General features: G+C 41.9%; 1 long non-coding RNA gene across 8 annotated transcripts in view; it reads right to left on the bottom strand.

Moving 5' to 3' along the window:
* LOC125115903 (uncharacterized) overlaps positions 1-24,804 on the bottom strand; it is a 108,653-nt gene that overhangs the window by 82,323 nt on the left and 1,526 nt on the right. For 6 of the 8 annotated variants that reach the window (XR_007132201.1, XR_007132195.1, XR_007132199.1 and 3 more), the window contains exons 2-5: positions 23,562-23,681; positions 12,658-12,760; positions 10,947-11,105; positions 8,710-8,784 (exon numbers count right to left, since the gene is read on the bottom strand). This is a non-coding gene — a long non-coding RNA (uncharacterized LOC125115903). Of the gene's footprint in view, positions 1-8,709; positions 8,785-10,946; positions 11,106-12,657; positions 12,761-17,337; positions 17,526-23,561; positions 23,682-24,804 lie in introns of all 8 variants that reach the window. The other 2 variants (XR_007132196.1, XR_007132197.1) reach the window with 2 other exon arrangements.

Here is a 24,804-nt window from a genome sequence, read left to right as displayed (position 1 = left end):
GATTCGTTAACCACTGCGCCACGACGGGAACTCCTTGAACATCTTTTCATGTGTTTTTTGGCCATCTGTATATCTTCTTTGGAGAATTAAACTAAAAATAGAACTACCATTTGATCCAGCAATCCCACTCCTGGGCATCTATCCAGAGAAAACCATGACTCGAAAAGACACATGTACTCCAATGTTCACTGCAGCATCATTTTCAATAGCCAAGACATGGAAACAACCTAAAACGTCCATCAACAGAGGAGTAGATAAAGAAAATGTGGTACATATACACAATGGAATGTTACTCAGCCATTAAAAGGAACGAAATACCAGCATTTAGCAGCTAAAGCAACATGGATGTACCTAGAAATTATCATGTTAAGTGAAGTCAGTCAGACAATTAGACATCGACATCAAATGCTATCACTGACACGTGGAATCTGAAAAAAGGACACAATGAGCTTCTTTGCAGAACAGATACTGACTCACAGACTTTGAAAAACTTACAGTTTCCAAAGGAGACAGTTTTGGGGGTGGGGGATGCACAGGGGGTGTGGGATGGAAATTGTATAATTGGATCATGATGATCACTGTACAACTATAAGTGTAATAAATTCATTGAGTAATTTTAAAAAAAGAAATACAGAGAACAGACTCAAGAAATATAGAGAACAGACTTATGGTTCCCAAGGGGAAGGGAGGGTAAGGGAGGCACAGAATGGGAGTTAGAGATTAGCAGATGAAAACTATTATACAGAGAATGGATGAATAACAACATCCTACTCTACAGCACAGGGAACTATATTCAATATCCTGTAATAAACCATAACAGAAAAAGAAAAAAAAGAAGAAAAATACTTGATTTTACCTTATATTATTCCTTACTTACTGCCCTTCCTTTATGTAGATTATGCCCCTATAACATATTTCTTCTTCCAAAAGAACTTCTTTTAACATTTCTTGCGGAGTAAGTTGTTTGTCTGAGAAAATCTTTATTTCTCCAAACTTTTGAGGAATAATTTTTGCTGGATATAGAATTCTACATACCACTATATATAAAATAAACAACAAGGATTTACTCTATAGTACAGGGAACTATATTCGCTATCTTGTAATAACATATAATGGAAAAGAATCTGAAGCTGTACACCTGAAACTAACACAATACTGTAAATCAACTCCAGTTAAATTAAAAAAAATTGTAACTACGTATGCGATGGATGTTAACTATGTGGTGATCATTTTCCAATGTATACAAATACTGAATCATTCTATAGTAGACCTGAAGCATGTTATATGTAAATTACACCTCAATTTTAAAAAGAAAAAAAAGACTTATATTTTTAAAAGTTGCCATTTTTTAGAAATCAAACCATTATATAAACCCAGAAATTGTGGATAAGGACGCAGACACAGAGAGTAAATACCTTGGTTTGAAAATAGCCAGGCCTCTGACTTCAAAGCTCTTAACCACTTGGGGAAGCAGTACATTAGAAAGTTAGGAAAATAAAATTTGAAAAGGTACATAAAGTTTAAATTAAGAGTAACAAGATCAGAAATTCTTTACATTTTCAGAACATCTAGCTCCTCCGCAGGATATGTGAATTCTTATGATAATTTACTGGTTACTGTCTACAATTACAGTTTTGAAGGGATGACACTTAATGATCATTTAATTGAAAGGCCCTGGCATTACCTGTGGTCCTGAGATGTCAAGAGACTTGACAAATCTCAGCTGTCTATAGGTCACTTGCCTGTGGTTAAGCTACAGCTACAGATGAGTCACTAGGCTAGTATCACATCTCAGGAAAGAGGTTGTGTGATATCATGATTTACAATAAGAAATATAGGAGTTCCCGTCATGGCTCAGTGGAAACAAATTTGACTAGCATCCATGAGGACACAGGTTCGATCCCTGGCCTCGCTCAGTGGGCTAAGGATCCGGTGTTGCCATGAGCTGTGGTGTAGGCCACAGATGTGGCTCAGATCTGGCATTGCTATAGCTATGGCATAGGCCAGTGGCTACAGCTCCTATTCAACCCCTAGCCTAGGAACCTACATATGCCTCGGGTGCAGCCCTAAAAAGATTAAAAAAAAAAAAAAGAAAAGAAAAAGAAATATATATCTAGTCTTCCCCCACTGTTCCTGGCACACAGCTCCTAAACCCTTATAATTTCTTATATAAGAGCCATAGGGGGAGTTCCCGTCGTGGTGCAATGGTTAACGAATCCGACTAGGAACCATGAGGTTGCGGGTTCGGTCCCTGCCCTTACTCAGTGGGTTAACGATCCGGCGTTGCCATGAGCTGTGGTGTAGGTTGCAGACTCGGCTCAGATCCCGCGTTGCTGTGGCTCTGGCATAGGCCGGTGGCTACAGCTCCAATTCAACCCCTAGCCTGGGAACCTCCATATGCCGCGGGAGCGGCCCAAGAAATAGCAACAACAACAAAGACAAAAGACATACACACACAAAAAAAAAGAGCCATAGGGGCATCTTTTCTTTTAATTTTAGGCTTCTGTCATCAGTTCCTGAAATAGCCCCAGAGCCATAAAGGTGAAATGAGTGCCCATAACAAGCCCCTTTCAACCCCAGCAGAGCTTTTGTTAATGAGGTAATTTGGAAACCACTCAGGATAGGGGCTGGATGCCAGGGGACCAACCTCATGATTAGAGGGTTGGAACTCTCAGGGGAGGGAAGAGAGCCAAATCAATCACCAGTAGTTAGTGATTTCATCAAATGTGCCTATGTAGTGAGACCTCCATAAAAACCCAAAAAAGAGGGTGTTGGGAGTGCCACTGAGTTGAGGGACACATGGAGGTCCTTAGAAGGGTTCCCTCTGAGAAGAATGGAAGCCCCTGACCCTTTCCCCAGGCCTCGCCACAGTCATCCCCTATATCTGGCTGTTTCTGAATTCTTCATTTATGACAAACTGGTGAGCTAGTGAGGAAGGTGCCTCTGCAGCTGAGCTGAGTTCTGTGAGCTGCTATAGCAAATTAACTGAACTCAAGGAGGGGGTTGAGGGCACCTCCGATTTATTTATGGACTTACGGTCAGAAGCAGAGGTGACAACCTGGACCTGTGACTGGCATCAGAAGTGGGGGGGGCTGTCTTGTAGGCCTGAGCCCTGAAACTGTGGGATCAGATGCTCTCTATGGCTAGACAGTTATCAGAACCAAGTTAAATTGCAGGAACCCAGCTGGTATTGCAGAATTGGTCAATGTATGGAAAATCAGCCAGTCTGGTGTCAAAAGTGAAGTAGCATAATAGAATGTGCAAGGGAAAGAGAGACACAGAGAGATGCATTCATTGCATTAATACAATTCATATGCGTTTTTGAAGGACATGTTGTATACAAGTCAGGGCCTTTTTGGAAAAGCTAAATTATCAGACAAGAAAATAAAGATCACGAACAAAGTAGTTACTCTAGAGAAGAAAGTAATAAACAATATGAGAAATCCTTGTGTGGTGAGTCAGTATTTTGAAACAGTAATCTCACTCTCTTCCCTCCTGCTTCCCCCATCCCTTCCTCTCAATTAAATTAGGTCATTCTCCATGGAAACAACCTAAATGTTTACCAACAGATGAATGGATTAAGAAGATGTGATATATATATATACACAAAGGACTACTACTCAGACATAAAAAAGAACAAAATATTGGGGTTAATAGATGCAGATTATTGCCTTTGGAATGGATAAGCAATGAAGTCCTGCTGTGTAGTACTGGGAACTATATCTAGTCACTTATGATGGAGTATGATAATGTGAGAAAAAAGAATCTATACATGTATGTGTAAGTGGGTCTGTACAGTAGAAATTTGACAGAATGCTGTACGGTAGAAAATTGACAGAACACTGTAAACCACCTATAATGAAAGAAATAAAAATCATTACATAAAAAAACCAAAAAAAAAGAACAAAATAATGCCATTCACAATAACATGGATGGAACTAGAGACTCTCATAGTAAGTGAAGTAAGTCAGAAAGAGAAAGACAAATACCAGGTGATATCACTTATATGTGGAATCTAAAATACCACACAAATGAACCTATCTACATAAAAGTAACAAACTCATGGACATGAAGAACAGACTTGTGGTTGCCGAGGGGGAGAGAGTGGGATGGTCTGGGAGTTTGGGGTTAGTAGAAGCAAACTATTGCATTTGGAGTGGATAAGCAATGAGATCATGCTACATAACAAAGGGAACTATATCTAATCACTTGCGATGGAACATGATGGAGGATAATGTGAAAAAAAGAATAAATATATGTATAACCGGGTTACTTTGCTGTACAGCAGAAATTGACAGAACACTGTAAATCAACTATAATAAAAATTTTTTAAGTAGGTCATTCTCCACTTGTTAAATCAAGGAAGGGATGTGACAGCACAACAGAGAAAAAAGAGCCTCTTCTGGGATTCTGAGTTTCCAGAGACAAAGACTTCAGGCATCAGTCCAGGAGTTCCAACTATGCAGCTTCTTCTCTCCCTTTAGGGGATATGTGGAAAGTGTTGTATACCAGTGTGGGGTGGGGGGAGTGTTGGTTACAACTGGGGATATTATTCCATTTCTGCAAACAGCATGCGAGGCCAGGGGTGCTAAATGTTCTGCCAAGAGTGGGAAAGTCCCAGAGAACAAGAAAAGGCTGACCCCAAGTGACAAGAGCACCTCTGTTAGAACTCACTGGCAGACAAGGATATGGAGAAATTGGAACCCTCGTGCATTTAGCCACTCTAGAAAACAATATAGCAATTGCTCAAAAATTAAACTTAGAATTACCATATGATCCAGCAATTCTACCTCTGGGTATATATCCTCCAAAAACTGAAAGCAAGGACCCAAGCAGACACTTGTACAACAGTGTTCATAGCCGAATTATTCATGACACCAAAAGGCGGAAACAATCAACACGTCCCTCATCGGAGGAATGGATCAACAGAACGTGGTCCATCCACACAGGGAATATTATTCAGCCTTAGAAAGGAAGGACATTCCAACACCTGCTACAACACAGATGAACCCTGAAGACATTATGTTAAGTGAAATAAGCCAGCCACAAAAGGACAAATATTGTACAATTCCACCTGTGTGAGGTACTTAGAGTAGTCCGATACATAGACAAAATGGTGATTCCCAGGGGCTCGGGGTGGAGGAAAGGACAGTTAGTTTGGGGGACAAAGTTTCAGTTTGTAAAGACAAAAACGTTCTGAAAACGTATAGCGGTAATGACTGCACAACAATCGAAATATATTTAATGCCACCTAAAATTGGTTAAAATCATAAATTTTACATGTATTTTACCACAATTAAAACAAACCAAAACTCACTCAGTGGCAGAGGAGACCTTGAAAGTAAGCCCTTTCTGCCCTTAGAACCAAAAAAAAAATTCCTCAGCCTGCAATGGAAGCAGCAGCAAGGGAAGCAAGCAGGAGAGGCAGGCAGTGAAGGGTTCCTGAGAAAGGCCCTGCTCCCTGTCCTTGGGGAATGGGCAAAGCCTTCACAGACCTAAGATGGGGGAACTTGGACCTCACTTCCTGGTACAGCCCTGAGAATGGCAATTATTCAGAAGAGGGATAAATATGGCTATGAGCTATGTCTTGGCCACCCCAAGTCTAGACTCACAAAATCCCCAGGCCCCAGTGGGCATAAGAGTAGCAAAATAACTGCTGAGTGCCAAGAGTGGTGGGAAGTAGCAGAAAGAGGCATAGGAGCTGAGGGCTGGCAGCTGGAGCTGAAGGGGACCTCTCAGGCCTGAGTTTATTATGACCAGGGACAGCCCAGGCTGACGGGCAACTCGGTGTCTCCTGAGCACAAAGACACCATGGGGAACGAGATGGTGCCTTGGCTCTCTGTAAACCTCCCCAGAATTCGCATGTTACACGAGACACAGAGAAAGCTCTGGAATGGACTGAATGAGGGCTTGAAATAGAAATGGAGTTGCATAACAAAGTTACATGCATTGCAGTCTGAACTTTCAGCCTGATACAAAAAGCCATCTTTACACTCCCTCCAGCTCTCTAAACGTTATGGAGTCATGAGGGCCTTTATCAGAACATTCTGTACTGACTTTTCAATTGGCTAAGAATCTCCACCATTGGCGACATTTATTGCTATCACGGCTTTTCTTCTGTTGTTCACAAAGTGTTTCTGCACTGTGTCGGGTGGGGGCGCTTCAGTGGAGCCCCCACCAACCTATGGAGAGCTGGGACTCTCCCCTCTTCTCAGGTAGCACAACCCACATGGAAGCAGCTTTCCACTGCTGGTGACTATTTGAGTGTGGAGGAAGGAAGGGACTTGAATGAGTATGATTAAGCTTTTGGCCTGAGATGTTCTCCACGTGGTCTTGTGTTTATATTTCCTTGACGGAATGATGCTAAACCCTAGTGGCTCCCTCAAACACCTGTATTTCACTATCTGATAAGTTAAACTAATTAACAAAACATAATTCCTACTAAATATAGCTTTCATCTGCTCATATCCATTCAATATGATTATTCCCAGTGTTAATTTCAAGTCCTAAATATAGTCTCCTGCAACAGGCAACTCACACAAAATCCCATCTCTTCATTTCACTAATTCTACTGCAGATAAGTGTTCCCTTGGCTATTCAGACAAATCCTTGTAATCCTGGGAATGTGGTCCTTAAGTAACCTCTTGTTGGAAAAAAATACCAGTCCTGGTCTTCATCACATTTCTGTACTCTACTGGGCCCAGGTTTGAGCAATTTCCAGCTTTCTTGTGTCTAGAGACTTGAGCTGCCTATAAGATTTCTGAATTCTCTTGTTTTCCTGGCATGTCTGTTACGGAGCGTCTCACAGTTTTAGCTCCCCCTCTCGCTTGCACGCGTGCACTCTTTCTCTCTCTCTCATTCCCCCTCTCACCCTGGGAATTAAAGGTATGTGCTCTGCAGTCTCAGTAACGCTAGCTTTTAAGTGAGACCACAGTACAAAATAATAAATGAGATTTTAAACAATGTTTGAAGTGGGTGCGAGCCATGCTGTATGTTTCAAGAAGGATATTCTTGCAGAAGCCATTGTGGAAGATGACGAAAGGCAAATGAATCACAGATGAGGGCGAAACAAAAACAAATGAAGTAAAGAAAATGAACAGACACAGATTCTAGAAATGATTTTCTATTCCTAATTAGGCTTATACCACCACATTTAGTTACTGGTATGTTTTCATTCACCTCTTCCCTCCTTCTTAAAAAAAGAAACAAGTCACTTCGAGGGACCCCCGTTTCAATTCCAGCTTGTGGTTCAATTCATTTATGGTCAGAGTCTGGCAGCCATCACACACTAACAATAAGGCCCACGTTCTCGGTCACTGGGTGCTGTCCAGATCTCATTTCACTACTCATGACATTCGACATTCACGTCCACAGCATTCTACATTATTGCTCTATGTCTGAACACAGGCCTGGAATAACCATAAAATAAAATGAATAGAAAACGGACATACAGCACACAGCTCTGGGAATGCACTGATGGCCCATCTACTAGTGCCGTATGCACAATCACTGTAAACCAGAATGGTACCCAAAATGACAAAGACAGGAGCAAGAGAATGAATAATTACCTAATGGCTTAAAACAGACACTGATTTATTTTCATGATTTCAGGCTGAATATACCAGCATGATGAAAACTTTTAAAAAAGTATAGTTGTTTATTAAAATAAAAAGCATAGTGAATTATGTTTTTTAAAAAAACTAGATAATAAAATTATTGAATTTTTTAAAAAAGACTAATTTTCAGGCACTGGATATTTTCATAGTACCAGATTATCACTTCACCGATGACTTGCTAACTGACCAAGGGAAAATGCATCTTACCAGTGAAGAGCACTGGGGCTGCCACCCCTGGTACTCAGGGAACAAACCTGGCATCACTAATAGTAGGGCAACCATGCTTAATGCCCTCCTGGTATCCCGCACTAGGGAGAAGACGGTCTCACTAATGGAATAGTTTTCAACATGTGTAAACTGAATTTCATCAAGGCTCTTGATCTACAGGTCACACAGAAGATGAAGGAGTACATTAAACCACCATGAAGAAACAATCAAAAAAGTCCAGAATTAGGGCAATCTATAAGACAACTAGCGTGGCCTCTTCAAAAAGCCAATAGTATGAGAAAACAGGGTGTGTGGGTGTGTGTGTGCTATTTTGGATCAAAAGAGACTGAAGACATAATAACTGTAACATATGCTCCTCAACTGGATTCTAAATTGGAAAAAAAAAAAAAAGGAGTTCCCACTGTGGCACAGTAGGTTAAGAATCTGACTACAGTGTCTCAGGTGGCTGTAGAGGTGTGGGTTCAATCCTCTGCCTGATGCAGTAGGATCCAGTGTTGCCGCAGCTACAGCTTGGATTCAATCCCTGCCCTGGAACTTCCATACTCTGTGGGTGCAGCCATTAAAAAAATAAATTGGAAAAAAATCTATAAAACCAAGGTTATCTGAATATGGACTGGGTGTCACATGCCACTATAGAATTAATTTGTTAAGTGGGTTATATAGGAGGATATTCTCATTTTTTAGGGGTGCTTGGGGGGGTGACTGACTTTAAAATGGTCCAACAACAAAGATGAAGCAAAGATGGTAAAATGATAACAATTATGAATTAAAGGTATTCATGATTACAGGTATTCACTGCTTTTTTTCCCCTATTTCTCTTAACATTTGAACATCCTCATGATAAAAAGTTTTTTAAAAACCTTACCTTTATTAGTCAATAACTTCTGAAAATTGGATGCTTCAAAACTAGTTAGTTTCTCTCCATTTGGACCAGATCAAACTGCCAAATTTACAAAGAAATAAAATAAATGAATAGGTAAAATACTAATAATTAACAAAAAATTAAGGAGAACCTGTATGTAGCCTTCAGATAAAAAGCCATCTACTGGCAACAACAAAAAAGCAGTAAACTATATCAACTTTCCTTTAGTTGTCTCTATCTTATGAGAAAAAAACAAAATCTTGAACTGGTAACAGTATCTGGTTTTTATGTAAGTTAAAATCAATACAACTGATAATGCGCTGTCCCTATGAATGCATTTTAACTATATGGTTTAAAAGTGAGAACAATCTTGGAGTTCCCATTGTGGCGCAGTGATTAACAAATCCAACTAGGAACCGTGAGGCTGCAGGTTCAATTGCAGAGTGGGTTAAGGATCTGGTGTTGCCCTGAGCTGTGGTGTAGGTTGCAGACATGGCTCAGATCCCACACTTCTGTGGCTCTGGCGCAGGCTGGCGGCTATAGCTCTGATTAGACCCCTAGCCTGGGAACCTCCATATGCCACAGGTGCGGCCCTAAAAAAAAAAGAAGAAGAAGAAGAGCCAGACATAGGGAATTGCACATAATTTGTAAATAGTTGTGCCAATGTGCAAATTAATAAATAATTCTCACATCTATTTTAACTAGTCTACTTTCCTATTTGGATGTATATAGAATACACTAATTAAATACTTATATTTTGCTGTATACAGGAGTTAAATTGTTGTCCAGATTTGATAGTCAAATGTTGACTTCTGAAATTGCTAAAATCCATCTCTGGTAATAATAAGGTGATTATCAATTGGGTATAATGAAAACAGCCCAGGGACTTATGGAACCTGTGTGAAAGCCCACTCTTCCATGCCTATACACTAAACAGTCTGTGGTGTCTTTGGACTTTAAAATATGCCCCTCCAAAATTATTTTTTATTTTTAGGGCTTCACTTGTGGCATATGGAGGTTCCCAGGCTAGGGGTCCAATCGGAGCTACAACTGCCAGCCTATAGCACAGCCACAACGATGTGGGATCCCCAACCGACTGAGGGAGACTAGGGATCGAATCCGCATCCTCATGGATGCTAATCAGATTTATTTCTGCTGTGCCACAGTGGGAGCTCCATCAAACTGCATTTTAAGTTCTAGAATTTTTGAACTGAAGAATCAGGTCTTTGAGGCTACAGTTCAAAAACGTTTTCTACTTTCTCCTTGGGAAAAACAAGTGAAACAGTCCTCAGGCACATCTTATATTCTTCCTATTTTTTTTTTCTTTTGTTTTTGATATATTTCATTTATTTATTTATTTTTGTCTTTTCTAGAGCCGCACCCGAGGCATATGGAGGTTCCCAGGCTAGGGATCTAATCAGCCTATCTAATCAGCCTACGCTAGAGCCACAGTAATGCAGGATCCCAGCCGCGTCTGCGACCTACACTACAGCTCACAGCAATGCTGGATCCTTAACCCACTGAGCGAGGCCAGGGATCTAACCTGCAACCTCCTGGTTCCTAGTCAGAGTAGTTAACCACTGAGCCACGACGGGAACTCCTATTCTTCCCATTTTTAAACATTAAGGCGACTTCATCTGAAAATTCTAATATTCTGGCTTGTTTTTTCTAGATCAGTGTTAGAACTTATTTAAGTCAGCATTGGTTCCTAAGTGATCTTATTCTTCAATCCTTATCAAACTCTGTTCCCTCCTTTCTAAAAGTATAAAACAGAGTCTGAGGGTATGGCCACCTTGTATCTTTACTGCCGACATAACATCAATGAAGGTCATCCCAGTCCTGATGGAGTCTACACTGGCTTTTGCTTCAAACAGCCCTTTTCATCGTCAAGAATGTTAGCCTCCTTCTGGATATAGCCTCTCTTTTCCCACATGTTCTTGGCAGATTTTTCTGTATCTATGTTTTTCTAGATCATTTCACATTTTATATACACCATTTAAAAATATATCTGATCTCAACAGACAGCTTCCTGCACAAAGATACCAAAGCTTTTTGGCTACCTCCTTTCCCTTTTCTTCTCATTGCTGCCCCCCACCACCACCTCCGGCTTTGGACCATTTATAATCGTAGCATCAGAATTTCATTTTGAGGACTCTCCCCTGCTTCTTTTTGGAATCTAAGACCAGAGGGTCAAAGTGAGGCTTATATAATTTCCTGAGATATTTTAAACTCAAACTAACCAAGTGTGTGTCTGGCAGTGACCACATCCCTCTGGAATTTTCTGATGGCCAGGTGGCCCTCTTCCAGGATTCCAGTCACTTCTGATTTTCCATGCAGGGCCTCTGAGTTGGCCAGAATTAGAAGCAGGGTGTTAATCCTCTTCATCACTTCCTCTCCCTCTGAAAGATAAAATCATCATGTGGTTAGGATTCTCAACCTGGCTGCACATTTGAATCATTTGGGGTTAGGGGCACTTAAAAAATAAAATCAAATAAAGCAATGTCTGGCGCCTACTCTGAGAGATTCTGTTTTAATTAGAATGGGTGGAACCCACCTATCCATTTTCTTTTTGGCTAAGCCCACAGCATGTAGGGATTCCTGAGCCAAGGATGAAACCTGTGCCACAGCAGCAACCTAAGCCACAGCAGTACCACCACCAGATCCTTAACCTGCTGAGCCACCAGGGAACTCCTCCATTTTTTATTTTAAATTTTGAGATAATTCTACTGTGCAGCCAAGGATGAGAACACTAACTGAGGCAAATCATGAATTTATCAGATGTCCTGAGTTTAGAAAATAAGACATCTGGCAGATGCCTAGATAGTTGAAGCTCCCATCATTAAGAGTTCGAATGTTTCTCTTCTCTAATCCATTAAGTTCTACACAGGCAATCTAGTTCTAGCATGTCTAAACAGGATAACGACAACCAGAACCATGATATTACTTTCTGATTGTTGATATGAATCTCAACACAGCTCTAACATCTTTAAATAAAATGAAGCTAGACACCAAAAGTCCTTCAAAAAGTTCAGACGACAGGTGGGGACAATAGCTTTTCTGACCTTTCAAATAAAGACAAACAACATTGCTCTTGATGGTTTTCCTTATTAGCTAATAGAGTAATTTGACAAAGGAAGTGTATTGAAAATGAAAAAATAAAACAAATTTTTTTTTCTCCTTCTTTGGTCAATTTTCAGGATGCTAACTGTGTGTCAGTCAAAAGGCAACTGAGATGTCAAATACATTATATTTTTTAAAAATTCTCTCTCACCATACACACATATTTGGGCTTTAAAAATGTTTCTAAATTCTAGGAGTTCCCGTTGTGGCTCAGTGCTAACAAATCTGACTAGGAACCATGAGGTTCGATCCCTGGCCTTGCTCAGTGGGTTAAGGATCCAGCATTGCCATGAGCTGTGGTGCAGGTCACAGACGCGGCTCAGATCCTGCGTTGCTGTGGATCTGGCATAGGCTTGGCAGCTACAGCTCCAATTAGACCCCTAGCCTGGGAACCTCCATATGCCGTGGGTGCGGTCCTAGAAAAGACCAAAAAAAAAAAGTTTCTAAATTCCAATCATTAATTATTATCACCAAGTATTCAAATACAATTTTCCATGAGGCAATTATTCTCCTTTCACAATGGAAATGGCCTTGTTTCCAGTTAGTAGCAGAATTGAGTCTGATGTCATTCTCAGAGATAGGCTAAGTGTCAGCTAAGCTTGGACACTGAGGCAGGAACAGCAAATCAATTCTGCATGATCATCTGTTCAAAGGATCTACTGAGGACATGGCTGCATCTTGGTAACCACAGCACATGCTAAGCATGCACAAGCATGATTATGCCATTTGGTAGGTGGTGTCAGACACTACAGGCATGCGGGGGAATTCAGCCTCCTACAAACTGGAGATGACCATGGGAGAACATGGGGATGCAATTTCCTGAATGCTTACTCAAGGAATAGAAGGTGTAGTATTCTAAAACTAGCTCTCATCTGTTCCAAGTTGACTTTGTAGAAACTGCTATCTGCAGACAGCAGAAGTCCAGAGGTATGCTCTAAAAACAGAAAGACACAGAAAGGATGAACAACATTCTCATGCTGAAATACTGCAACTGCTTTCAATCAATCAATCAGGCTCTTTTGGAATCATATGCATTTTGTCAATAATTCAGTTTTGCAAACATTTTGCAATATGGTATCATCTGACAAACTCTCAAGAATGTATTTTTCCACTTTCTAAAGAAAGCACATGTAGAAAATGATGTCAAATAACATGAAAGGATGTGTTTTGAAACCGTGAACACTAAGGAAACTAGTGTCACTTCTCTCGCCAACTCTAACTCATGCCATCTTGAGCTAGGATTACAGGAGTTGAAAACAATGCATGAGAGGATGGTGGGATGAAAATCACAGCTTGACAGAACAAGACAGAGCTAACAGCAGAGTGAAGAAAATTGCTACACACAGGGGTTCCTCAAACTGGTGGACGTAATTCAGATCACCAGTTATTTTAACATCTTTCATTTTACTTAGATAGACATACCTAAATACAGACAAATATTTCACCTACTGCTGCCAAATATCAACACTGAAAATGATGTATACTTTTGTTCTGTATCAGGGCAAGAACTGCAGAAACATGCATAAAATAAAATCAATCCTGCTGTATAGCACTGGGAACTATGTCTAGTCAATTATGATGTAGCATGATAATGTGAAAAAAAGAATGTATATATGTATGTGTGACTGGGTCACCTTGCTGTACAGTAGAAAACTGGCAGAAGAACACTGTAAACCAGCTATGATGGAAAAAATAAAAATCATTTTAATAAAATCAAGTTACATTTTCACTCTTGCTGAAATTGTGCAGTCTTTCTGAACAATTCTGTTGACTTTCCTGGAGAAAAGAGCAGACTCCCATTGCATCAAATTAAGGCCCACATATTAGCAGAGGAATTATTGTTTATGACCAAATGAGGACAGATTGGGTGTTCCTTCAATGAGAAGTAAGTGTATTTATTTTATAAATAGTTTGCCATTGGAAACTAAGCACTTCAGATCTCAGGTGTGGATTAATGATTGCTTTTTCCACCTCTTTCCTTAGTTGGACAGGAAAAAACATACTTAGTACCTTAATGTTTTGGTTTTGCAAGCAATACAATCAATCTCCTGATTTCATCCTGAACCAGGAGTCATTCCTACTTTGGTACAATTCAACCAGGATTGCACAAATGACTACGATCAAAAAAAGACATTCTACCTCTTCACTGGAACTGAGTCAGTGTGAATTAATTTAAAATGTCAAACTTGATTTCGATAAAACAGGCTTGAAAAACAATACTGTTTGGTTAAGAAAGAGGTTAATGAGGAAAATGTAATCCCCACTCGAATGCCATTGGAATGCAAAGCCACATTTATTTGCATGTGTGGTATCTGTAAAAGGTCCAAGGAATTTTGTTTTTAGTGTTTTGAATTGCTTATAATGTATTCTCTTTTTATTCCATCACTAACAATTCCCAGAAATGATGGAAATCAAAAGATGGAAAAATATAAATGCATTTGGGTTCTAAGAAAATTACCAGTTGCAACATCTGCTCTAGCCACAGTTCATAAAGCAGGTGATTATGGAGACAATAAAGAAAAATGTTATTAAGTCAGTAAAAATCCCTTGAACCTTGCCAATTCTATGATAGCGCCTAGAAGTCTGACACTCCAAAACAGTCCATGCAAAATTTTGCAACAAAATTTTCACTAATAATGATGCTTATTTGTGAGCAGAGTTCAGCTATTTCAGGCTGCAGGACACGAAACACAGTGGGTAATTTCTTTGACCTTGTTATGTTTTATTGAATCATTTACCAAAGTGTCAAAAAAAACGAATCTACTATTTAAAAATCAACCCTGGAAAGGTCACTGATTTTTCAATAAATCAGTTTTTCTTCACACTTTTAGGTATTTTTCCGCACATTTTGGAGCCAGGAACTGCTTCATTAAGAGCACCAGGTTTCAAAACAATCCCATTTCCCTGAGGCTCGGCAACCAGAACAGAGCACTGTATTGGGAGCCACAGGCCGCCAATTAATGAGCAGCCAGGCCCTCTGAGCCAGGGATGTCTTGGCAGAAAGTCTGTCCTGTTAAAAGTTTGGGCCAGAGTCCATCTACTATGGAGTTGCTGCTCTATCGGTTAGGATTACTGTCATTTAAAGTTTTATTTAATGCCTTGATCTGTCACTTGAATGGTCTCCGTAGGCTTTCAAATATGCAAGAATGAAAATGAGACAAGAATTAACATTTTTATGGCCTCTCCTAATATTTCTATTTCTGGTGAATTCTTTCAGATTCAGGGAGTGATATAATTCTACAGTTACGAAATCCCTTTGGAAACATCTTGTATTCCCCTCCCCTAAAGTATTCTGGGGACAGGACTGCCTTTGGAGAAACTCCCTGCTCCCCTTTCCGACCAATCAGACCGATGAGTTTGGAAGAACCATCAGCCTTTTTGGACAGAACCCTGGCTGGGATGAGAGGTGCAATCTTTAGGTTTCTAAAATCCCAACCACTTCACAGAAGTAAATTAATATAGAATTTATATGTTTAAAATGTTTTGGCACCATGTCCCTCCTGAGTTCCTATAGCTGGGTTCTGCATCATGTTACTTTGGGGCCCAGGCTGGGGAGCTGCCTTTATCTGCATCATTGCTGAAGTGCAGTGAGAGGGACTAAAGACCAAGTACAAACCAAGGGCAGTCATTTCAACTCCCACTTCACTGGCCAGAACCAGATCACATGGTCACATCTAAGTGCTGAAGAGTAGGATGTCTCCTCCTGCAGGGAGGGGTACCGTGCCCGAGAGCAATGAGGCAGTTCCCAGAGCAATCAAGTCCTTCTGGACAAAAAATAGTAAGTGACATAGTCAGCCTTGCCTCTCCTCAGGAAGAATTGCCAAGTCAAAGAATCAGCTCTGGGATAATGTCAGCAGGTTCGGGGCAGTAAGAGGGGGCTTAGGCAGCAAGGTGGACAGAGGAAATGGCCCCAATGTCCCTGCTATGGCTGGGATCTGCAGTGTCTGTCCAGCTCTCCATGCACACTGACCCAGACCAAACTGCTCAAGTCCCTTAGCCTTGGGCTGGAAACTGAAAACTGTTTTCCCTTAACTGGGGGAGAAATTTCACTCAAGTGTTAATGTCCAGAAATTAGAACACAGGACAGGATGATATTCAATCAAGAATCAAAATGGGCAAAAGAGCCAGGCATGGAACCCTAGCGAAAAAGTGTGCCTGAACTCTCTCCCAAATTGATGTTTTTACCCTGCTTTGCTGCAGAAACCAGAAAGGGAAGCTGTGGAAATGAGGCTTTGTGGTGAGAGAGGCAGAACAAGCTGAGGGCATCCCTCAGCCTCAGGATTTTCTGGACAGTGGGCAAGCTCTCCTGGACCCAGCTCCTCACCCCCAAATGTCCCCCAGCCAAGGACGACCATCTCATGGGCTACAGGGTCTATGAGGCTCCATGCACACACTACCCCAACCTCGGGCACCACTCAACAGCCTCTCCTGGAGTTCCCTTTGTGGCTCAGCAGTTAACGAACCGGACTAGGATCCATGAGGATGCAGGTTTGATCCCTAGCCTCGCAGAGTGGGTTAAGGATCCAGTGTTGCCATGAGCTGTGGTGTAGGTTGCAGACGTGGCTTGGATCCCATGTTGCTGTGGCTGTGGGCCTAGGCTGGCAGCTACAACTGCAATTGGACCCCTAGCCTGGAAACTTCCATATGCTGGGGGTGTGGCTCTTAAAAAAAAAAAAAAGAAAGCAAATAAATAAATAAATAAACAGCCTCTCCCTATGTCTGTCAGGGTTCAATACAAGAAACAGAAAACACTCCAGATCTTTCAAGCTCAGGGGGTTTAAGACAAGCTGTCAAGTGGAAGGACTGGAGGAACAGTAGCCATGAGAGCCCCACACCCTCACAGCTGGGGACTAGGTAGCATGGAACGCGGCCGCTGCCCTCTTGTGCACCTATACAGTTGAGGTGCACATCTCTTTTCTGCCTTTCAAATCCTACGGGACTGCACACTGCATTTTGTTATCAGAACCAAGATGAGAATTCTAGTTCTTGTACCCCTGGGCCTCACAGGACAAGGAGTGCTATAGAGAGCAGCATGGCTCTCCTCTGGGGACAGTCAACCACAGTCCTTAGTGGCCTGCCACGAGTAAGGTGCCCCAGAACCCTACTTTCCTGAGTCCTCTCGGGATGGAGAGTTCCAATACTAACTACTCAGAGCTGGTTTTAGTGCCTGAGTCACTCTCCTCCAGATCCAATCCCCAGGCAGCTTTGAGTGTTAGGGGGCTGGATTGGGAATGTGGGGCAGGATTGATTCATGGAATTAAGGTGGTATTAAGGCCAAGATCTCAGGAGGCCTTTCACCTTGCCCTGGTGTTGGGTATGTTAGAAACATACCCCAGACTAAGTCCCTCAAAGGGGGTGGAGTCCAGCAATCTACAGCTTAAAAAGCCCTCCAGCTGTTTCTCCAGCACCCCAAAATTTGAGAACTCCTGCTGTCAGGAATTACACATTTCTGGAACAAGAGAAAGTAGAAACAATGGCCACTTGATAACTAGGGATGAACACGCCACATACCTCAGCAGAGCTCCAGTCAAGCTAAGATGGAGCCTGGGCTAGTCCATCACCCCCAACTCCAAATCTGTATCTTTTCTTCTGGTTGATCACATGGGATGGGGTCAAAGCCATGACCAGCATGTTTTCAGGGGCAGAGAGAAGAAAGGCCACACCAATCTGTGTCTGGCTCAGGTAACCAATCCTAGTATCTGGTGTGGAAGAAAGAGGGGCCTGGTTGACATTCCTGAGGTCAGGATTTTTTACCAGGAAACAGGAACCTCTTAACAAAAAAAGACCTGCCCTCCAAAAAATAGTTTAATCAAGCTCCTGTAATATCTGCTTCCCTTAGACACTGGGGAGGAGGGACAGAAGCATTCCTCATTCCTAGTGACAATCCCTGAGCTCCAAAATTACTCTAAGACTATTCTACCTGTCCCTGCTAAGATAAGACAACAACTCCTCTCTCCAAAACTTGACACCAGCGGCCCCTCCCCTTCCCATACCCAGGCTGAATAAGCAGGTGTCTTATTGGGCTTTGCTGCAGAAGTCCTGTTCCCATCTCCCCATTGCCACATTCCTCTCTGAGGCCCGGGGCTCCATGTCATTCTTCTGTGCCAATCTTTTCCCTGGGGCCTTAGGGCTGACGTAATATCTTATCAAGTATAACTTTCATATCCAGAAAAGAACCCACTGTGTTGAGATTTTAAAAACTGAATACCCACCTCCTGATCTCCTTCTCACTGAGGGTCATGCTCAGTGTCAGGCCTGCAAGGGGACCTGATACACAAGGGGATACATAGCACTGAGCTCAGAGCAGAGAAAGAGGCGGCAGTAGAAGCCTCAACCCTGTACCCTAAACCCCAAGAACACAACACTAATGGAAACCTTGTTGGAAAAACATGAGTTTTTCTACAACCACAGCTTTCAAACTTTAACTGTAATCCATGATATGAAATATAGTTTGCACTGATTCAGTACACCTATATATGTATGTGGGAAAAAAGTTTTGTGAAAGAATATCCTTATCCTCCTCCTAACATTTTCCACTCTTTTTCATTCCACTTTAAAAATGCCAGTCAAGGAGTTCCTGTTGTGGCTCATTGGTAATGAACCCGACTAGCATCCATGAGAACGCAGGTTCTATCCCTGACCCCACTCAGTGGGTTAAGGATCCAGCATTGCCATGAGCTGTGGTGTAGGTCGCAGACACGGCTTGGATCTGGTGTTGCTGTGACTGTGGAGTAGGCCAGCAGCTACAGCTCCAATTTGACCCCTAGCCTGGGAACTTCCATATGCCAAGGGTGTGGCCCTAAAAGGCAAAAAAACCAATATCATAAAAATGCTAAGCAAGGAGTTCACGTTGTGGCTCAGTGGGTTATGAACTCGACAGAGTGTCTGTGAGGATATGGGTTTGACCCCTGGTCTCGCTCAGTGGGTTAAGGATCTGGCACTGCTGTGGCTGTGGCACAAGCCCACAGCAGCAAATCAAATTAGACCCAGGAACTTCTATATGCCAGACGTGTGGCCTTAAAAAAAATACAAAAAGAAAGAAAAAAATTCTAGTCAAATCCCACAATATTGATTTCATGATTTACTAATGGTTTGCAAATTGTGGTACAAAAATCTCTAAAGTCTACACTACGACACACCACTGGCATCACAGAAAAAGCAGCATGAATAGCATACTGTCATCATGACCAGCATTGCTGAGAACTCTGTGTTTTTATGTGTGTTACTGCCATTTCAATTAAAATCCTAAAACTGCTATGGGCCATTCACACCAACTCTGCTCCTAGTATTCCAATGAATACGAAAAATTATTTTTATTTTATTGGATTCATCTTAACTTCAAATTTGGTGATGATTTGAAACAGCAGCACATGTGGATAGCTAAATTTTCATTACCAGATAAGTACTTATTTTCTAAGTTTCAACAAATATTTTTGTTCAAGATGTTTGGTTTGGTTTAAATCAAGTAAATCAATATAATCGCATAATGGAGTTTCTCTCTTTCCCATGTTAAATAACGGTAGTTCAAAGACAGGAAATATTTCAAGGATAAAAAAATGGGGCTTGAAAGCTGAAATGTGTGCCTTCTCTAATAGATTCAGACCCTCAGCTGTCATGAGAGAGAAGCTCAAAGCCCTCCTTCTACGGCTGGACAGTTTCTGCCTCTTTAGGACCTGGACATACTCTGTCACTCAGGCACAGGCAGGCCCACACACAACACGCATGCCCGCTCCTGTCCCGAACCACGCACATGAGGGCCACACATCATCTGCATCGCAGACAGACAGATAAAGGATGCTACAAGACTGGAACCCGCCTGCCCTGCTCCTTGCTCTCCTTCCCCAAATCGAAACCCACCATAAACACTGTGAAGAGCCAGGAAGCCTCATAGCTTTAATTATTTCCATTCCCCAAAACTCCATGTGGCACACAGGATACCTCTTTTCCTTTAGACCGGCCGTCATCCCACAAGGGGTGCACAGGGAGAGAAGAACCGCCACCTCCAGCGGGGAAGGGCACAGAGAGCAGGGAGGGGTTGCCAGCCCAGCCGCACCCTGCCTCCCAGCTCTGTGCCCAATGAGGACTGGATGACCTGGGGCAAGGCTTGGCTTGGGCACAGCTTGAGGGCTGGCACCACCTGGCTTTTAAAGCAGAACAAGAGGTGAGAGGTTGAAGAGGGGGAAAAGGGGCCTTGCCGTCCTTCCCCCCAACTCCCCACAGACCTCACACAGGGAAGGAAGCCCCCAGCGCCTTCTACTTCAAAGCCCAGGGGCAGCTGGGCAGCTGGCAACCCTGAGCTGCGGAAGGAGAGGCAATTACCCTCCCGGGAATTGAAAGACCAGGAATTTCCCCCACTACTGATGTTAGGAGCTTGGATTTGGATTCCATGTTTAGGTCAGGCCCAAGTGCAGACATGACTGTGGCAATTCAAAAGCATTATAAATAAGCACCAGTTGGTTTCTGCCTTGATCTAGCTAGTTTTACCAATCATCTATCCTATTCAAACTTCCAACACCAACTCATAGGAAAATAAAGACAGAAGTGAGGGATCTCCACTGCAGCAGTAGAAGATGGTTAAATGAATTGCATATGCCTCAGTTTGCTCACAAGCAAAATGGGAAAAGCTACACCTTCAGTAACTTCTCCAAGTGACCAATGTGAAAATAAAATGAAAGCCTAGCAAGGAAGTGCTTTCAACCTTACCCCTTTAGTAGAAAAGTATAATTACAGTCATAGTAAAGATGGTCATGGACTCTAATACCCGCTCAGTGTGCCATAAATTTGCACTAAGTTTGTATTTGTGTGTATGGATGTAATGAATTCACAGAGGAGTGCTAACTGCAGGACACTGCTACTAAGCTGCTTTATCTAGAACCAGGGCCAGTTAGTGAAAGTAATTATCTATCCACCTATATCAGCATACCTGTTAAAGGGGGGAATCTAAAGAGGTATATCTAGAAAGTGTACCAACAGACACATGGATGCATATCATAAGCACATATTATGTGCATGTGGGCTTGCATTTATGATAATAAAGACTCATGCTCAGTACTATCTATATGGTTTACAGGAAACTTTTACATTCACTTTTCATTTAATCTTCATAACATTAGGGGGCATCTTTAGTCCCTATTTTACAGGTGAAAAAAACTGCAGCAGGAAAAAAATAACTTTTCCCAAATCATGATGATAAGCTATAAAACCAAAAGCATTCATTCTAATTCTGGGCCATTCTCATATTCAACAAACAAGCAACAGACACCCACTGCATGCCAGGCACTAAAACACTGTGGCCACAAAGACTGAAGATGTATTCTACTGCCCTTGGGAACTTACACCTATTGGAAAAGAGAGAAATTACAATCCTGTAGATATAAAGTCCATAATCAGCTGGTGGCTTAGTGAAGGCTTCAAAAAAGAGAAGACCCTAGGCTGAATCTTGAAGAGCAAGTAGAATGACCTCTACCTTATGGAGAAAAAGGGAGGTGTGCACCAGGCAGAGAGACAACACATGTAGAGACACAACACATGCAGACAGACATGAAGGCAGAAGAAATTCGTGTGTTCAACACAGTTCAGCAGAGCCAGGTTCAGCGTGTGTAAAGGTGAGAAAGATGTTATGTAAGGAGCATTACCTGTTCAGTGTGGGTTTTCCTAATGTCTACAGGGAGAAAATAAAAGATTTAGAGCAAGAAAAAGACACGATCAAACTGCATTGTATAAAGATGGCTCTGGCTCTGTGAAGACAGACACTGAGAGCACAGCTGCCGCAGGAGAAATGCTGGCAATGCAGGTGAACTCAGTACCTGTCATTACGAAGGCAGGAGAAGAGAGGGTGGATTAGAAAGATATTTAGGAGGACCTGGGGACTGTTGCCAAGTTACTGACCTAGCTTCCGCCTGATGGTGATGTCACTCAGAGACTAGGAGAACAGAGTGTGTGAGAGGAACTAGAAATACATTCCATTTTGAGCATGATGAATTTTAAAAATTTAAGAATATCTACTAAGGACATAGAAATGCCTCCAGTAAGAGTTGGATATTCAGGCCTAGTACTTCTAGAGGAGGTCTGAATTGTAGAGAAATACGTCATCAGCATCATCTGAGTATAGAATGGTTAATGATATTTTTTTTTCTTTTTTCTTTTTTCTTTTTTTTTAGGACCACACCTGTGGCTTAGAGAAGTTCCCAGGCTAGGTGCCCCGGAAAGGAATCTGACTAGTATCCATGAGGATGTGGTTTCCATCCCTGGCCTCGCTCAGTGGGTTAAGGATCTGGCATTGCCATGAGCTGTGGTGTAGGTTACAGATGTGGCTTGGATCATGAGTTGCTGCGGCTGTGGTGTAGGTTGGCAGCTGTAGCTCTGATTCGACCTCTAGCCTGGGGAACTTCCATATGCCAAAGGTACAGCCCTAAAAAAAATGTTTAAGAAGTTCCCCTGGGTAGGGGTCAAACTGGAGCTGCAGCTGCAAGCCTCCACTGGATCCTTATTCCACTGAGCAAGGCCAGGGATTGAACCTGCATCCTTATGGATACTAGTCAGGTTCTTAACCTGATGAGCCACAAAGGAAATTCCCAATAATAATAATAGCCAATACGTATCTTGTACTTACTATGTATCTGGCACTATGACAATCACTTTTTTAGATTTTTCTCATTTAATCCTCATAACAAACACAGAAAATAAGTTTTTAACAGGGAAAGGTTTTCATATAAGAAAAGGTGTAACAGGACTCTAAGATTAAGTTTAAACGTAATGGCTGGAATGCTCTTTGTACTCAGTTGCACAGTCAGAGTTCCAACAAAGCCCTTATACAATCACCCAGACTCAGGTGCAAAAGGATGTTAGGTGAGCATCTTTCCTCCAGTCCGGCCTATGGCAACATCCTAGAGTCACTGCCTGGGCCAGGCAGCCCCTTCCCACAGGCGTAAGGTCCCTGCTGAGGGAGATCCCCTCAAGACCTGGTGCTGTGTGGGGTTCTTTTTGCCCCTAAGTTGTCAAGGTCCCCTGGCGTGCAGGTGATAGAGGAAGAGACTGCTTTAGTGTAGAGAAACTGCCTGCTGCACTACACACCCATGGGAAATACATTACGAGTGTTCCTCTGAAACGCTCTGGATTCCTGCCAGGCAGCATCAATCAGGCTTATCAAGGTCAACCAAAGTAGAAAGAAGAAAGTGCCCAGACTTAACTTTCAACATGGCAGACAGTTGAAATAATCTCACATCGAGAAGGTGCTCCCCAAAAGCAGGCAAGAGCAGCTTAACCATCTTACTATTAAGAGTGCATGATTCCTTTGTTAGCTCTTCCACCTGCCCCTAATGTTAATTTGGGAGTTTATTGTGTGAGGAGAAAGGATCAGTTGAATATTATTCTGAACATTGGCCTTACTTTTTAAATTTATTAATTATTATCCTGCCTCTTTATTAAGCTTGATCATGGATTTTTCTCTTACATTGAATTTATGACTCTAAAAACAACTGAGACTTGCTACTGTATCCTCATTGGAGGAAACATAATTCTGTTCCAAAGGTCCTTGGGGTCTCAAAGTCCACCCAGTAGAGCTGGTATGTTTAAAGAGGTACACATAAGTGACATGGTACTGACTTTGAGTTTTGCTTTAAGTTTGTACTCCTGAACCTAAGACTATTATATTCTCCTCCAGTTAACCCTGTTGTGAATGGAAAGGGAGAGAAGTGCCAATGGTTGGATGGTAGAAAGATCTGTCCCATGCTCACCTAAACCTGGAGTCCATCTTTGCAATAAATTTCACGTAGGAGGATGGCACTGAGCAAGAAGCCATCCTGGACTCAGCTGTGTGACCTGGGGAAATCAGTTCTCTGGGCTCATGTGCTCATCTGTAAGAAGAAAGGATGGAAAGAGCTCTAACGCACTTTGTAAGTTTAATACTCATCGAGTATTTAATGCACTAAGCAGGCTGCTAGTGTTGCCTCTGCTGCTTCTCCATCTGCTATGTGTAAGCGGATCATGGTATGCTGATACATAAAACAGCATCAGAGAATATAAGAACAGAAATTGGATTTATGAACCAACAGATCACCAAGATTAAAAATTGGTAATATATGTATATGTGTGTATATATATACACACACACACAGAGAAATACTAAATAAGTAAAAATGAAAATTAAAAAATACGTATATGGAGAGAAACAGATCCGGAGAAAATGACTGGTCAAGATAATGCAGCAGGTTGATGGCAAAGTCAGATGTAAAGTTCAGATTTTCTAACTGCTTGTCAGGTAATTTGCCCACTGGTCTGAGTGTATAAGTCATATAAGTCACCAGACAACTGGAAGATTTGATAAGATTCATGTTTAATCAGGTCCATGTGTGGTGTGTTTCCTTCCCCCACCATCATCAATAGTGCGTTAGAAAAAGCTGTGTTCTGGATGGCATGGATCTTCTCTTAAATGAGAGAGTTTACCCCTGCTTTTAATACTCACCCTACATATAAATTTGCTGAAGAAGAATATCCTGAGATCATTTGTCAGAGGCAACGATAGGAATCCATTTAATGGAAGCAGCTAAAAGAGGAAATTATTCAGCTTGTCCTTCCGCTGAGGGCGGTGTGGGACAGTGAGCTCTGCAGAGCCAGGCCCGGAAAAGAGGGCACTTCCCCAGCTCCATCCCAGTGTATGTACCGAGGCAGGTAATTACTTTTTTGGGTCTCAACTCACCTTCAGGGAAATTCATAAGTTGAGACTAGATCATTTTAATGACCCTTCACATTCTGAGATTTCATCTTGAGAAATTCCTGAAGCAAACTGCCTGCACTTTGGGCCAACTATCCTTTACCTCTCTCTGCTAGGTAATTTAAAAAACTGCAATAGTGACCTAGGTAATAATAGTATGAATAATAATTTTAAATAGCTCTTAATGAGGGAGAGGAGGTTGGCATCTATATTTTGTTTAGAATAAAGCAAAAAAAGTAAAGTAAAGCCAGACTTGTAGACTATTG

The sequence above is a fragment of the Phacochoerus africanus genome, chromosome 15 (genome assembly GCF_016906955.1).
Source record: "Phacochoerus africanus isolate WHEZ1 chromosome 15, ROS_Pafr_v1, whole genome shotgun sequence".
NCBI classification, from domain to species: domain Eukaryota; kingdom Metazoa; phylum Chordata; class Mammalia; order Artiodactyla; family Suidae; genus Phacochoerus; species Phacochoerus africanus.
The sequence above is the reverse complement of the archived record's forward strand: the minus strand, read 5'-3'. Positions and strand labels throughout refer to the sequence as shown.